This window comes from Saimiri boliviensis, chromosome 4, assembly GCF_048565385.1.
Source record: "Saimiri boliviensis isolate mSaiBol1 chromosome 4, mSaiBol1.pri, whole genome shotgun sequence".
In the NCBI taxonomy this organism is placed as follows: domain Eukaryota; kingdom Metazoa; phylum Chordata; class Mammalia; order Primates; family Cebidae; genus Saimiri; species Saimiri boliviensis.
The window spans coordinates 108,548,709-108,565,110 of NC_133452.1; the positions used below are offsets into that span (position 1 = coordinate 108,548,709).

Genomic DNA, 16,402 nt, shown 5'->3' on the forward strand with positions numbered 1-16,402 from the left:
TTCCTGCCTTCAGGTTTCTTCAAGTTCACAAGATCTCATTTCTTACTTAGGGATTACTATGAACCAGAATCTGTGAGCTTTTTGAGAATAGTGATTCTCACCTGTACCCCCTAATGCTTGGAACACTGTAAGCTTGGTTAATGATTTATTGACTATGTAAGTGAATGATTGAATGAACTCTTCTTAACTCCTCAGCAGGGGCGGGATATTCTCCTGCCAGTAGTCATCCTGCAGGAATTATGAACACAAAGTCAAAGGCTCCTCTGTAGAGAGACCTGACCCTGGGAAAAGGTAGCAGAAACCAATAGCAGAGAGTTCTGCCTGCCATCACCAAACCACAGGATAAATGCTACAGTTGGAACTTAATGTACTCTAATGCCTTCATTTCACAAATGAAGAAACTAAACCCTAAAAAGCATTCAGTTAATATCTCCTAGCACATTAGAGAAGCAACTGGGAATACAGTCTAGGTCTCCTGGCTTGTAGTCAATACTTATTCAAGTGCAGAGAGCTTATTTGTATAAGGCTTGCATGCTTCATTGAAAGCTTAGTGGTAATAGGTGAATGAAAGAGATAAATAGGATAAATAAAAAAGTCCTTGTTTTTCAATTTATTATTTTTAATGAAAGCCTCCCTAGTTACAATATCCTCCCATTAAAATGTGTAAACTATTAATCGAAGCCATAGGTAGAAATTACAAGTAAATACTATGCTAGTTATGGTATCCCATATTTTAGAATCTGAGAGCATATACTGTTTTCCTTGCCCAGAATCATTTCCACTTTTCAATAACCACAGTTCATTTTTCCTTTGGGAATCTATGTCCTCTCAAATGCCAACCTTCTTGGTAATTTCAGTAAAGATGTCCAGCTGTCCCAGGCAAGTCATGGGCTTAAGAACCTGGCTACACAGATCAGACTCTCTCCTCTATATCTGAATCCTGAGCAGAGTAATGTCGAAACAGAAAATACTAGTGCAGATTCATTCCAGTGAGCTTTCTGGGGGTGTTGTTCCTCCTTCCTAGACCTCCGGAACTGCCCTAGGATCTTTCCTTCATGGGGTTACTTATCAACTTTCCCTTTGATTCTGTGAGCTAATCTATATCCTTATAACAGATTTCTTTTCTGTTTACTTAGGTAAACTTTGTTTTCATTGTTTACAATCAAATTCTAGTAGCAGTTGGACTTGCAAGTTCCACTTTTGTTATGTGAGTACAATCTCAGGAGCAAAAATAAACATGGAAAAACATTTTATGTATGGGTGTGTGTGTGTGTGTGTGTGTGTGTGTGTGTGAATGTTACCTACTAAGTATATAACTGCACAAGAGAAAATACATTTTGTGTTACAATGCATACAAAGAGAAAACAGGCCAAACTTGATTTTACCATGGAAATCTATATATGTTTTAAGATAATCTGGAATCTCAATTACTTAATGAGAGCTTTCTTTGAATGTTTAAAGTTGTCATAGTGCTTATAAAAACATAATATGTATAGATATACACATTTTAAATTAGGTTCTTTGTTAACTGTCCTGACATATATTTCCCTTAAAATAATATTTAGTTTAAACGGATTTATTTATGTGGGTGACGGTAAATCAATAATACAGATCAAATTCATAAATTAGAGAAAATAACATGTAATTGAAGGTTAATTTAGTCATATTATTATATTAAGCTACAAATACATTATATTTTATAAATACATAGGTACATTAAAAAACTGTGTCAATTGTATGTTAATGATTTCACCATAAACCGCATCTGTTCTTTACTTTTAAATTGCACTTAATAAGTTAGACTAGAAAGTTCATGAATGTTGCTTGTTTAAGCAAATATTGATGGAAACTTCTTAAGAACTAACCCATGAGAATAGTAATCTGTGTTCTTTCTGAAAAATAACTACTTTTGGAAGAGTATGACACAAAGGTTCTCAATAAATATTTGAAGATTTTTTCCCCCCTTTGTACCCTTCTCTCCTTTTGATTGTATTTAACTGTTTCCTGGGTGAATGTATATTTTATAGGTAAAATGTCACATCAAGCACTAGAAAAATGTTGGATGCAGTATTTAGCATTTAATTTCTGGTGGCAGCAAAAATTTACCTAAGAATTTATTAGGAATCTTTTTACAATGACTGTAATAAACACTTTGTGCAATATTTGTACACATATTCTTTTTTTTTTTGAGACAGAGTTTCACTCTTGTTACCCAGGCTGGAGTGCAATGGCGCGATCTCGGCTCACCGCAACCTTTGCCTCCTGGGTTCAGGCAATTCTCTTGCCTCAGCCTCCTGAGTAGCTGGGATTACAGGAACACGCCACCATGCCCAGCTAATTTTTTGTATTTTTAGTAGAGACGGGGTTTCACCATGTTGATCAGGATGGTCTCGATCTCTTGACCTCGTGATCCACCCACCTTGGCCTCCCAAAGTGCTGGGATTACAGGCTTGAGCCACCGCGCCCCTTTGTACACATATTCTAAACAATTTTGTAATAGTATGTCAGCTTTCCTCTATGCTTGGTATACTCTTGAATGTAGAACAAAAATGCAGACAGAAGCTGTACTAGTTTTTATTTCTTCCTTGATACAAAAGCTACATACATAACATGTACACCTAAGCAGGAAGATAAGAGAGATATGTGGCTTCTTTTATTTGAGGTTGTTTTCCATTATCTTTCACACCCTGACCTGGGTAGAAAGGCTAAACACTGATCTTCAGCAAGTGTTGATATTAAGGTTATGTGTATATTGTTCTTTAGCAGGCACTTTCTGATAACAATAAATGATTTTTGTGAATTAAGAAAATCTTTAAGTGGACTGGTTTCTTCAAATTCTTGATTTGCAAAAATTACCGTATAACTACAAGGGTCATCAAAAAGTTCATGGAAAGTGCATATTGTAAAAAATGCAGTGTGTGGATTTCAAATTGTTTTGTACCAAAATAAACTTGTACTAACTTGTACTAACTAGTTATAATGTGTATGAATAGAATCTAGTTTTGCAGTACTCAGAAAGATAAAATTTCAGTTTGAATAGAGTCCCTATCAAGGCAACACAAATTCCTTTAAAACTGAAGTAAGAACAAGCATCCAATTTATGGTAAAGCTTGGGTGGAAGAATGGTGAAATGATTACTGCTTTATGAAACGTTTATGGGGACATGCCCCAGAGAAATCACCAGTTTACAAATTGATAACCCACTTTAAGAAGGGATGAGACCATGTTGAAAATGAAGCCCACAGCTGCAGACCATCTACATCAATTTTCAAGGAAAAAATTGATTTTGTTCGTGCCCTAATTGAAGAGGACCAATGACTAACAGCACAAACAGTAGCCAATACCATAGACATCTCAATTGGTTCAGCTTACACAATTCTGACTGAAAAATACCAAGTTGAACAAAGTTTCTACTTAACGTGTGACAAAATTGTTGTAGCCAGATCAACTACAGACAAGAGCAGACTTTTCCATGGAAATTTTGAACAAGTGGGATCAAGATCCTAAAGAATTTCTTCAGGCCGGGCGCGGTGGCTCAAGCCTGTAATCCCAACACTTTCGGAGGCCGAGGCGGGTGGATCACGAGGTCAAGAGATCGAGACCATCCTGGTCAACATGGTGAAACCCCGTCTCGAATAAAAATACAAAAAATTAGCTGGGCATGGTGGCGCGTGCCTGTAATCCCAGCTACTCAGGAGGCTGAGACAGGAGAATTGCCTGAACCCAGGAGGTGGAGGTTGCAGTGAGCCGAGATCACGCCATTGCACTCCAGCCTGGGTAACAAGAGAGAAACTCCGTCTCAAAAAAAAAAAAAAAAAAAGAATTTCTTCAAAGAATTGTATCAGGAGATGAAACATGACTTTACCAGCACTAGTCTGAAGACAAAGCATAGTCAAAGTAATGCCTGTGAAGTGGTAGAAGTGGTCCAGTCAAAGCAAAAGTGGACCAATTAAGAGCAAAGGTCATGGAGACAGTTTTTTGGGGTTGCTCAAAGCATTTTGCTTGGTAACTTTCTAGAAGGCCAAAGAACAATAATAGCTGCTTACTATGACAGTGTTTTGGGAAATTTAGCCAACACTTTAGCAGAAAACTTTACCAGAGAGTCCTTTTCCACCACAACTGTGCTCCTGCTCATTCCTCTCATTAAACAAAGGAAATTTTGCAAGAATTTTGATGGGAAATCATTAGATATCCACCTTATAGTCCTGATTTGGCTCCTTCTGATTTCTTTTTGTTTCCAAATCTTAAAGAAGGTTTAAAGGGAACTCATTTTCCTTCAGTTAATAATGTAAAAAAAAAACTGCATTGACATGATTCAATTCTCAAGATCCTCTCTTCTTTAGAGATGGATTAACCGGCTGGTATCGCTACTTAGAAAACTGTCTTGAACTCGATAAAGCTTATGTTGAGAAATAATGTTTTTATTTTTTATGTTTATTTTAAAATTTCATTTTCACAAACTTTATAAAGACCCCTCATATCTATCTGTACATACACAAACACATATGTATGTATGTATGCAAATGTGTGCATTCTAATTAGTTACCTATTTGATGTTGCTCTTCTCTGCCAATTTTCAACTGAGAGGGAACTTTAAAAAACAAAATAATTTTCTGTTGTTTTTAAGATACTTTTAAATCTAAAGTACTTTTTTTTTTTTTTTTTTTTTTTTGGAGGCAGAGTTTCGCTCTTGTTACCCAGGCTGGAGTGCTGGAGTACAATGGCGCGATCTTGGCTCACTGCAACCTCCGCCTCCTGGGTTCAGGCAATTCTCCTGCCTCAGCCTCCTGAGTAGCTGGGATTACAGGTACGTGCCACTATGCCCAGCTAATTTTTTGTATTTTTATTCGAGACGGGGTTTCACCATGTTGACCAGGATGGTCTCGATCTCTTGACCTCGTGATCCACCCGCCTCGGCCTCCCAAAGTGCTGGGATTACAGGCTTGAGCCACCACGCCCGGCCTAAAGTACATTTTTAAATTTGGTAGACTACACACCAAACTGTTAATATATGATTACCCTAGCAGGAAAAGAATATGAGAGGGAGAGTCAATAGTAAGTGAGAGGAGAAAAAGAAAAGTGACTTTAATTTTTAACTAAAGACACTTGTATATTGTTTGAATTTTTATAACAAACATGCACTACTTTTATAATTAAAAAGTGCATTTGAAAATGTTTGAAAAATGTTGTTGCTACTCCAAAATCCCAGTAAAATTGAAAAAATGTATATTTTATATTCATTTATATGCTTTTTGAAGTTTTATTTTTAAAATTTTAATTAAGCCATTTACAATCTTTTCTGTAGATAAATAATTTAGTAGTGTTAATAATGATAATGGTGACAGGACTAGCTGCCAGGTTTCATGCTAAGTGACTTACATATATTGATTATTTTATTTTCACAAAATCCTATTGGCAAATGTAGAGCCGTGTTTAGTGAGGCTTGCAGTTTATATGATTTGGGGGAGGATGGATCTTTAAGAAAATAATAAAAAATTACAGTCCCTCTTCACAGGACCTTAGAAAGGGGTCTGGGTAGATGAAGGGCCTTAAAGATTAAGCTTTGTAGGCTTCTTTAATGATTCTACCTGTACCCATTAATCACATAACAGTTGTTAATAAATATGGGAAACAGGCCTAGAGAGATAACTTACCTAAAATCATGCACCTAGCAAGTGGCTAAGCAAGCTGATATTTTGTTATTCTAAGAGAATTTTTGATATATCAGTGATCTCTGACCTGAAGTATTTTCAATGGGAATTGGAGAGAGAGCTCAATTTCTGCCCAGCTCTGATTTATGGATATCTGCTTCCCTTAGTTACTTACTCCAGTAAGAGACAGAGAGGAGAAAGCAGGGAAAACTGGGGGAGAGGAGAGAAGGGATCAGGAGGAACCAGAGATTGTGTCATTGTGAGAGGGAGAGGTTAGAGAACAAGCAGTGTTCAAATTCATGACCATATTCTTTAGAGGCTGTTTGTGGGCCACCATCGGGCTTGCTGAAAAAAGGAGGTTACGTGAGTCGAAGTGTCTGAAGCAACAAGTGTGATTCCTCGTTGATACATACTCTTGATGACTAAATATGTAGGACAAAATAAGAGATGGGCATGTTAGCCAATGCCATTATTATTATCAGGCCAAGGGACAAAAGAGAACCCCAAAATAGTGCTGTTTGGGGACCTGAAGCAGAAGGCAGAGGAAATTGACACAGTGATTGCATATACAAGAAGCAGGAAGATTGGCACTTGGAAGAAAGAAGACCTTCCAAAGATGTAAGCAGAAAGAAGGTATATTGGGCAGGTTTTCAATCCCCCTATTGCTGATAAAGGCAACAGGGCTTAGGGGTGATTCTTTAGGGCCAGTGACTTCAAGGCAGCCCTGAAGGAGCTGCCAGTGGAGTTGATGCCCTTTAATTGCTGTTCATCCTTAGGTCCTTCGAAAGGCCTTGCACGGTGTCTTTAACAGAACAGGTATTCAAGAAAAGAGTCTGAATGATTCAAACAGTAGGTGGAGCTCACAGGAAAGGATAACCATAAGCTGTCAAAAAAAAAAATTCCTTGGGGCTCAAAACTTTTTCTTCTCTCTGCCCTCTTATTTCCGTCTATCTCTAAGAAATCCCTTCCCTCTAGAAATATTACTACACATGACTGGAATCCCTAAGTAAACTCATAGAGGTAGTTATTTCTCTCCAGATCTATGAAGATGCATAAAATAATTCCATAGGCATGAGAAGGCCAAAGGCAAAAGGTCTTCAGAGATAACTTGATTTATAGTTATATATGAATACACAGATATCACGCACATTGATAATTGGTGCTGTGGTACAGTTCTTGGTCACCATCCTAGATTGGACTTTTGATATTTTCTGGCAATTGCACTAGATCTTTCCCATTTGCTACAGCTCTTTATTGTTTCTACAGCAATTAATCACCAAATCTCATCAATGCTACCTCCTAAATACCTCTCCCATCCATTTGTTTTTAAATGTTCTCAGTGTTCCTCCTAATACCTTCACGTCTTAATTTTTTGATTCCATCACCAAACTCGAATTTCCCACCTTTCCTAGCATTCCTCTTCTTTCTGTGTTCCAGTAATCATCTTGTACTTCTCTTAATTTCTAAAACACACCGTATTTTCTTCCTCTCTGCTTGCCTATGTATTCCTTTTCCCAGAAACACTTTTTCTCTTTCTTCTACCTTTACACAATATCTGCTTATGTTACAAGTTTCCAATTAAATATCTCTTTTTTTTTAGTGAGCCTTTCCCAGATTTGTCAACTAGCTTATACTCCCTTCCTGTATGTTATATCATATCAGTCCATTTACTTTATTGCATTTATTTGCTGAATGTGTTTTCCCTGCTGGTCTGTAAATTCCTTGAGTGTCCTGAGTTCATTCCTATGCTCTCAGCATAGGAATCCGCAGGCCTCTATGTGCTATTTACTTTCACTCCGCCTTTCTCCTCACTAAAGCCCAAGGAATCTTTATCTAGTCTGGGAGGGGTTGAGAAGCTTTCTCATCTTACACTTCCTGGTTTTTCCAAATATTTTGTCTTGCTGAGGCCTACATTTTTGAAACTCAAAAGTAAAGACTTGATTCCTTTGTTCTCTGGACTTAGCTGTTTCATCCTTCTGCCAATGCAACAGTGTTGCGTCTGAAATCCTGGACAGTGCAGCAATACTTCCTGTGAGTTATTTTGCTTTTGTTTAGAACACACAATTATCTTTCTAATAGTAATTTTACATTTTCTTGTTTTGAAGTTTAATGAATAATCCTTGCTACATATCAACTTAGGGCCTTATGTGCTACATCTGCAGATTAAATGGCAGAAAGTAAAGGGTGTAGGAATGTGAATATGAGAGAAGAGCCAATCAAATGTTAACTCCACTCTCAGTCCACCTCATATTAACAGCCAGCCTGTGACCAAAGGATGACATCTGTCATCAATATTCTGCGGTGGATGCTGTTCTGCATTGTCCAGATTACACTCTACCACTACAGGTCTTACTCTCCCAGGAGTCGGGCATTTTGCCTGCTGATATCTACCAGCTTTTGGCTTTCTCTGAGAATTTACCTGAGCTGTAGAGAGCTTTCTTACCCAATTTTTAGCTTCTTCCCTTAAGCGTCTCATATCCAGAATAAACGCTGGCCTAATCCCAGGAGCTAGCTGAAATCTTATAGCAACTATATCACAGCCCATCTTCTCCGTGGTTATCTCCTGCTTCCTTCCCTTCTCCCGTAAGTGTTAATCCCAGGAAGTCTCCAGTAAACTTTCTGCACACCAATCCCTATCTCAGATTCTACTTTTTGAAGGACTTATCCTGCAATAGCCCTTCTTAGACTTCTTTTGTCTACGAAGATTTTTTAAAAAATTTCCATCCATCTAGCTCCCAATTCCTAAAACCTAAAAATGGTGGGAGAATTTTAAGTTGCTTGGAGGTTTCCCTCAAGAAGTCACATGGGAAAATAATTATAGCTTATTTCTGTACATCTTAGTTTCAGAATACAGTCACGGGATACTATTGCAAAGAAAGAGAGAAGATAGTGGAGACAAAAAATCTTGTACATTAGCAAAGATTCTAGATTGCATTGAGAAGTTGTGTGTGTGTGTGTGTGTGTGTGTGTGTGTGTGTGTGTGTAGAACTGGAAGAATAAAAAATAAGATGTTTAAATTAAAGTTGCTGACAATTTTTAAGTACGAATTATGAAATTTTATAAAATTCTGTAAAATCAAAAATAACCTCAGTCATCTTGAAGAGCAGAGCTGATATTTGTTATGCAAATTATGAAATACCATATTCCAAGACTTTTAGTGTCAATTGCTTTTCACTGGGAAACCAAAGGAAAAAAATCAAGTTGAAGAAAAGGCAACATTAAAAGAGATAACATTTGTGGTGTTTTTTGATGCAAAGAAATGATAATGTTACTTTTTACTGAAAGTTAAAAGGGTTTTAGAAGTCATATAGTCTAAAATCGTGGACGGTACAGCAATACCTCCTGTGAGTTATTTTGCTTTTGCTTAGAACACACAATTGTCTTTCTAATATTAATTTTACATTTTCTTATTTTAAAGTTTAATTAGTAATCCTTGCTACATGTCAAATTGAGGCCTTATGTACTACATTACTTTTTCTTGTTCTTTGATTATATTAATACTGATGCATTTACCTATCTTCTATCTAATTTTGCCCCTGGGATCTATTACATTTAGTTAGCACAGAGTGTCTAAACGAGATAAATTGATTTACTTTTGTCTGCCCTCAAACTCATACTACACTTAACCCATGTTCATGATAGTTCAGGGGATTTCCCCTTTTACTGAATAACTGCAAAACCAAGGTGGACAGTGTCCGAGTGATGTAGTATAATAGCTCTCTTGAGCATTGCCTTGTGCATGAGTTATGCCAGCAAGAATACATCTGTAATTTATTTCCCTCTGTATGAGTGTATGTGTATGAGGAGCAAGAGCTAGAATGTCTATTTGCAATACTGTTTATTATTATTATTTTGCCTCTTTATGAACACTGGAGCAATTTTATTTAGAGCATGGAATGTAAAACAACATAATAAAAATAGCCACTTTTTATAAGTGTTTCCCATGTTCTAGGCATCATGTTGAGTATTTTCTATACATTTTACTTTTTAAGCCTCATTATAACTCTGTGAGATAGGTATTAAACACCCAAATTTTATAAATAAGAAAACTGAGGCTCAGAGAGTTGAAAGATTTTGCTTAAAATCACATGGCTAGAAAATTATCATAAGTAATTTCCAATTTTTTTTTAGCTACTCTTTCAAAATGTCAAAAGATTTTCACTTCAGGTCTTGATCAACTTATCCAGAAACAGCCTCTTTGCTCTCAACTTCCTCTCTATGTTTAAGTAGCTCAATTCCATAGCTTTTCCTCCTCTCCATGTGAAAAATGTTTCATACTCCTTCCCACTACCAACTATCTTTCTTTTTCCCAGCTGTGTCTCTCTCTACTCAGCACTTTATCTCTTTGTTATCTCTTAGACCTTCCTAACTCGATGATGAGCAGCCAAAATCACAGGAGGAAAAGATAAAGGATCTCATCTTTCTGTCTTAAGCCTTTGCTCGATTCTACTTCCTTGTCAATGAGTGTTCAAGTTCTCTAGTTTCCCCAGGCAGGCCCAATGCTAAAAATAGCCTACTATGTGTAGTAACCCTGGCAGAATTTTCTGGGCTATGAGAATCTAAATAAGAACCACAAGTAAATTGAGATGACCAAGTTCTGGAAGTGAATGTGGGGACACCCTGTACCCCTCTGCTGTTCCCACTGCTGAGATGCTCAGCCTACCGCCAAAATTTGTTCATAGTTCTTCTTGGATATGTCATGGAAAGGTACTACTGTGTTTCCTTCATTCAGAGGACAGTGACATAACTTACTGTTTCAAGGGCATAAAACAAATGTAACCCTTGTGGTACAAATGTAATTCCAGCCTGTCTGTCAATTATTTCATTATTCTGACTAAGCAGAGAAGTTTGATGGGCAGTAAGCGTTACTTGAACTGTTTGATAAATAAACGTTTAAAAAATATGTTTAAAGAAATATTATTTATATAACTTATTAAACTTTTCTTATTCACTTAATTATTTATAATTATTATAATGTTTAATAAACATTATTAAACTTGTTACAAATTTTTGCAGAATAATTTTCTTTCAAACATAATATTTTGGGGACCAAATATATAACATAAAAATAATATTAAAAAATCACCTTTTTAAAAAGGTGATTACATTTCTAAAAAGAAGGCTTCCTGCCAGGACATAGATGAAAATGAAACAATATAGCAATATATAAGTTCATACTCTCCCCAACTCACAATTATTATGAAATAACTTTTTTCCACAATAAAATAACTTTATAATTTTTCTGATTATAGTGATTTTGCATTTTATTTTTAAAAATTCAATTTGATATAAGGAAGAAAGTAAAAATTACACAAAATCTCCCACATGAAGAAAACTAAATATTTTTACAATTTGTTTATACATACATCTAGACCTAAGCCAATCAATTCATTTCCCTACCCAGGGGGATTAAGAAATACAGCCAGTTGGAGCCAATGAGATGTGAGAAGAAATCTGCTGAAAGCTGCTTTCCTCATTTTGAAGAGTGGGCCATTGGAGAAAATTGGCTCTTTTTCTCTTGGCCTTCGTCAAGTATAGATGTCACATCCAGAAAAACTACTGTAGCCTTCCTGATACAGGCTTCAGAAGGAAGCCAATCCGAAAAACTGAACGAAGGTGAGAGAATCACTGAGAAATGTATTGGATAAAGACACAGGGTTAAGCTGCTTTCAAAGGGCACCATGCCTCTGAACATAGCAATGTGAGCCCATACATTCCCTCATGGTTTTTTAAGCCTATGTAAGATGGATTTCTTGGTATTTGCAGCTGAATGCATCCTAAGAAGCACAGGTAATTTTTGCTATTAAAAATAAAACAAAACACTTAACCATTTGTACAGGGTAGTTCATGTATTTTGTTTATAATTTTTGGGATACTAACTTGCCTTAAAAAGTATCCTTACTTTGTAGGTTATATATATTATCTAAATTTTATATTTCGGAAATGTTATTATTTTATTAACTTTTAAGACAAATGCAGTATTTCTATAAATCATGTGAGATAATTGTTCAATTTTAATTTTTTTGAATAATTGTAAAAAAAATTGTGCTACTAATATGCAAATGAAATATGCTAATTTACTAAATAAACCATCCTCTTCTCTTTGAAATGAAATACCACCTTTGTCCTACATTAAGTTCCCATGTATTCTGCAATTCTTGTTCTGGTCTACTAATCAATTAGTCTATTCCTATGCTAATATCTAACCATTTTGATTATGCAGACTTTATAACATATTTTAATATCTGGCAAGGATTCTCATAATTATTTTTCATGTTCATACATTTCTTAGCTTCTCTTCAACATTTATTCTTCCATATAAAATGTAGAATAATCCAATTTTCTCAGAGCCAAGAGGTTTTAATTGGAATTTCATTAAATATGTAAAACAATGTAGGCAGAAATGACATATTTGTAGTATTAAGTCCTCCTATACAAGAACTGGATGTCTTTCCATTTGTTCAGCTCATGATGTAGCCCTTCAACAAAATTTTATGATTCTCATCCTATAGGTTGTATACCTTTCTTATTAAACGTGTTTAAAAATATTTTAATGCTTTTGTACTATTATAAGTGGATTTTTTTTTTACATTTGTAATTCTAGAGATTATTTTCAGTATAGACCCACACCATTGCTGTTTTGAGTGGGTATTACTTATACAGGCATGTTACCAAATTCCCATATAATAGTTTTAAAATGAAGCCTTAGGTTAATGACTGGAATAATGTTTGCTTTTGGTTTTGTGTGAGTGCATTTATCGTATTTAGGTGGTTCCCATCTAGTCATATTTTTCATTAGAAGTTTTTAGGAATGGCCACTGAATTTAACCAAATGCCTTTTAATTATCTATTAATATGGCTTTAATCCATAAATATACCTGTATGATAAATTACATTTTTGAAAGAGCTCTGATATGGCACCATCTTTGCAATAAACTACAATAGGTAATACAGCAAATAAAATCCAGCTGATACACTGCTGGATTTTATTTGCTAAGTTTTAATTAAGAATTTTGCATCTATATTAATAAGTGAAATTGGACTATTGCTTAATTTTTCCATTATTATTATTGTCTGGCATTAGTATTAACATGCCAGCTTTATAAAATGTATCAGCAAGCTCAATATCATTTTGTGAGATTGGTAATAGTTTAAATAACATTGGAATTATTTATTCCTCAGTAATCTTAGATGTGATAAATGTATTTATTCTTTGTTTACATAACAGTCCTACAGTAAGCAGCTCTGATTAAAACTAAGAATACACGCATTCTTAAAAAATTATTAATGGTTGATGTAGAAAAGAAAATGGCTACATGAATTTGAGGTAAACAAAAATCAAAAGCAAATTAACTCCTCATCTCTTACCCATGATGATGGCTCAAGGTGCATACTTTTTCATGCCCTTTTAGGAAATGTCTTACCTTTTTATACTTTCATCTGCCCTTACTGATTCCGATCTTATATAAATAATCTTGCCCAAAGTGCCTGTAGGACTCCTCGTTTATATGTATCTGCAGATTTTGCATAATTATATCTTTTTCATTCTTTTTGGCCTTTCTATGTTGATTAAAGCATGACTTTTTCTTGAAAAAAATTTCCTAAAAACTCTTGAAAGGAGACGCTATTCATTTTCTCATGTCCTCTGTGTCTCAGTGACAAGTTGTAAGGGTGGAAATCATGTCTAGATGACTAGATTATTGATCTTAAAGCTCATGCCATGGTTATGGCCCTCTCCTTTTCTGTCCTCATGGTCATTACTTATGATATCACTGTATCAACTGAGGCCACACTGGCTCACAATCTTCTTTTTGATTCTCCTCAGAATCTTGAGAATATGCAGGGCCCACACTGAAGATCCACTAAATCCTCATCTTATAATTTCTTAACTTCTTTCTGTCTTCATCTCAGTTAAACCTCAAAATTCATCTCCATGACTGTGTAAATCCGACCTTTAGGACAGCTTATATGAGAGCACATTGTGCCAGGCACTATTCTAACAGCCTTATGTGTTTGACTCATTTAGTCATTACAAAAACTCTTGGATGTAGGTTAAAATTTCTTGCGAGGAGTGTGAGGCACAGAAAAAAAAAAAGTGACTTACTTGCCTAATACCTCACAGCTAGTAAGGGGCAGAACTGCTATTAAAACTGAGGCAATCTGCTCAACCACTGCATTATATAAGAATTACCTCCTGTTTTTAACATTTTTACACTTATAGTCCTGCTAAATTTTTCCTTTAATTTCATTAAAACACCAGTTTCTTCTAGAATTGTTTGCTGTATCATCCTATTTAAATTGATTACACATATTTGGGTTGTTGATCACTTTAACTACATGTTCCTGAACTTGCTTAATTTTCTAGAGATTGCCTCTTCATTGTAACTTGTTTTGTAAGCCCTACTGTGAGCACAAGTATTTGTTTTTTGTACTCCTTCTCTCAGGCTAGCAATCACTGCTGTAGAAAATGACTAAATCATGTTGACTGACTCCACTCTAAATGCTACTGACTCACTGGGTGGGTACCATTGCTCTGTAGTTCTTTTCCTTCTGTCAGACTCTTTCCATTCCTTTTAGTAACTCTCCCTTTAGTGACTGCTCTGTAATTTTACTTTCTTTAGTCTTGTCATTCAACTTCTCGACAGAAGACTTAATTTCTAATTTCACAGGACTATATTGGCTATTATGAATAGACGCCTTCAACTTCTCCATTTTTGCCACCAAAATTTCCTATATTGTTGTTCTTCCCTAAACTTTCCTATGTACTTTAGAAGAAATAGTCCTATTTCTCTCTAAGCCTCTTACCTTATGACCTTGAATCCATCTTCTTTTGCTTCCTTTGACTTGTATGACCATTAAGTATTGACTTTTAAATTTTGGTTTTGGTCAGGGTCAGTGATGCTATGTTGCAGTAACAAAACAAAACAAAACAAATCAAACCTACATTTAAAGCCTTAATAAAATATTTATTTATTTCCTCCACCAAATCCACTGTGGCTTTTGCTACCTCTCCAGAGCAACTGCCTTTGATTTTATGTGTCATGAATTCAGCCAACTGTGATCTTGTGGTTCCCCACATCAACATGACACCCCGCTCCTTGGTTCCCATGGCAGGAAAAGGGAGACACTGAAAAATCACACAGGGGTTTTTCACTGCCTCAGCCCAGAAGAAACACATTAAACTTTTACTCACAATTTATTGGCTGAACTACTCATATCACCTTGCCTAACAGCAAGGGAGCCAGAAATGAAGTTTTCTTTTCTCGTGGGAAGGAGGAGTGTGAAACCGATTTGAAGACTATGTAGACTTGTTTCTTTCACCTTTCACGTCATTCATCTCTCCCTCTCTTTTTACTAAATCTTTTGTCTCTATCACAAATAATGCCAAGTCTAAGCTGTCTTGAAAATCTCCTTACCTATATAGTGCTCACTCCCACTTGCCTTTTTGCCCTTTATTTTACACAAACACTAATCAAATCACTGCAATAAAATTTCTACACTTCTCAGACCAAGTTCTAGACCCTGGAAAAATGAATTTGCTATTTCCCTCTCCTTTTCCATGATCCTATCTGCATACAATCCCCGATGTATTCCCCACATTCCAGCCACACTGCACTGTTCAATGTTACCCACATGTCCTGTGCATTCATGTGCCTCAGTGCCTCTCTTCATAAGATTCCAGCTTTCTCAAATATAGATGCTTCTTCCTTGAATGGTCTTTCTAAACCATCTTACCTCTGCAATCTCTGTTTATTCTTCAAATCCAGCCCAGATTTTATTTTCTTTCTGTAGCTTTCAATAAGTCCTGCAGACAGAAAGAAGGCTTTCAAATCTGCAATTTATAAATAACCATATTTAAGCTTTCTCATATTATATTCCAATTATTTGCATTATTGTTTAACTTACCATCTAAACTATGAGCTCACTGAAAGAATAATCATATAACGCATATAACCCATAATCACATCTTATTTATCCATGTACTCAGTATCTTGTATGGTAGTGCCTGGCACATAGAAGTCTTTCAGTCAATGTCTAGTGAATAAATGGCTGAATAAATCAATGAATAGTGAAAGTTCTGAAAACTAATAATGGAGGGTATATGTTTTAATTTTTAGGTTTTATTGAAGTTAGAGTTTTTTTTAAAGAGAAAACTATACACAATTATTTACATTTTAAAAATTATTGGTAGCAGAAGTCACATGAGGTAAGGAATAACTAATACTATCATAATGTATTATTTATGCAACATTAAATAAAAATAGCATGGCACAAAATACATACTAAACAAGCTATCCATTTCAAGGATTTAAAGTACATCTCAATATTAATGATACATTGTCTTACAATAAAGGCCATGCCTCCTGTGGCATGTCTCCTGTGATAGGTGAAAATGTTTACAGCATCAGTAATATAGAAGTGAATTTTACTTTGCATGCCTGAGATGTTACAAATAAACATGTCCCATTCAATACATAATACTAATGCTGGAAAACAGCTGACCAAATAATAATGATAAAGCTAACCAAATGTTTAAGGAAAGGTCTTTTTTAAATATTCTGAGGAAGTTTATAATTATTAGTCAGAGTTCTTTAAATTTGACTTTGAAATAAATAAGGCTTGGGCTATGAATGAAGTTGACATATTAAGACATTACTTCAGCCATTAATTTTGGATATTTCTATAATGCTTATTCACTTGATTATCACATTCTGTCATTTGGGTTGAATTACAGGACAAAAATTATTATA

The 16,402-nt window shown here is 35.4% G+C and overlaps 1 long non-coding RNA gene across 4 annotated transcripts in view; it reads left to right on the top strand.

Moving 5' to 3' along the window:
• Positions 1-16,402, top strand: part of LOC141584316 (uncharacterized) — a 98,292-nt gene that overhangs the window by 40,147 nt on the left and 41,743 nt on the right. For 3 of the 4 annotated variants that reach the window (XR_012517297.1, XR_012517299.1, XR_012517300.1), the window contains exon 6: positions 11,056-11,267. The exons of the other annotated variant lie outside the window; for it this stretch is intronic. This is a non-coding gene — a long non-coding RNA (uncharacterized LOC141584316). The remainder of the gene's footprint in view (positions 1-11,055; positions 11,268-16,402) is intronic. 4 annotated transcript variants of the gene reach the window in all.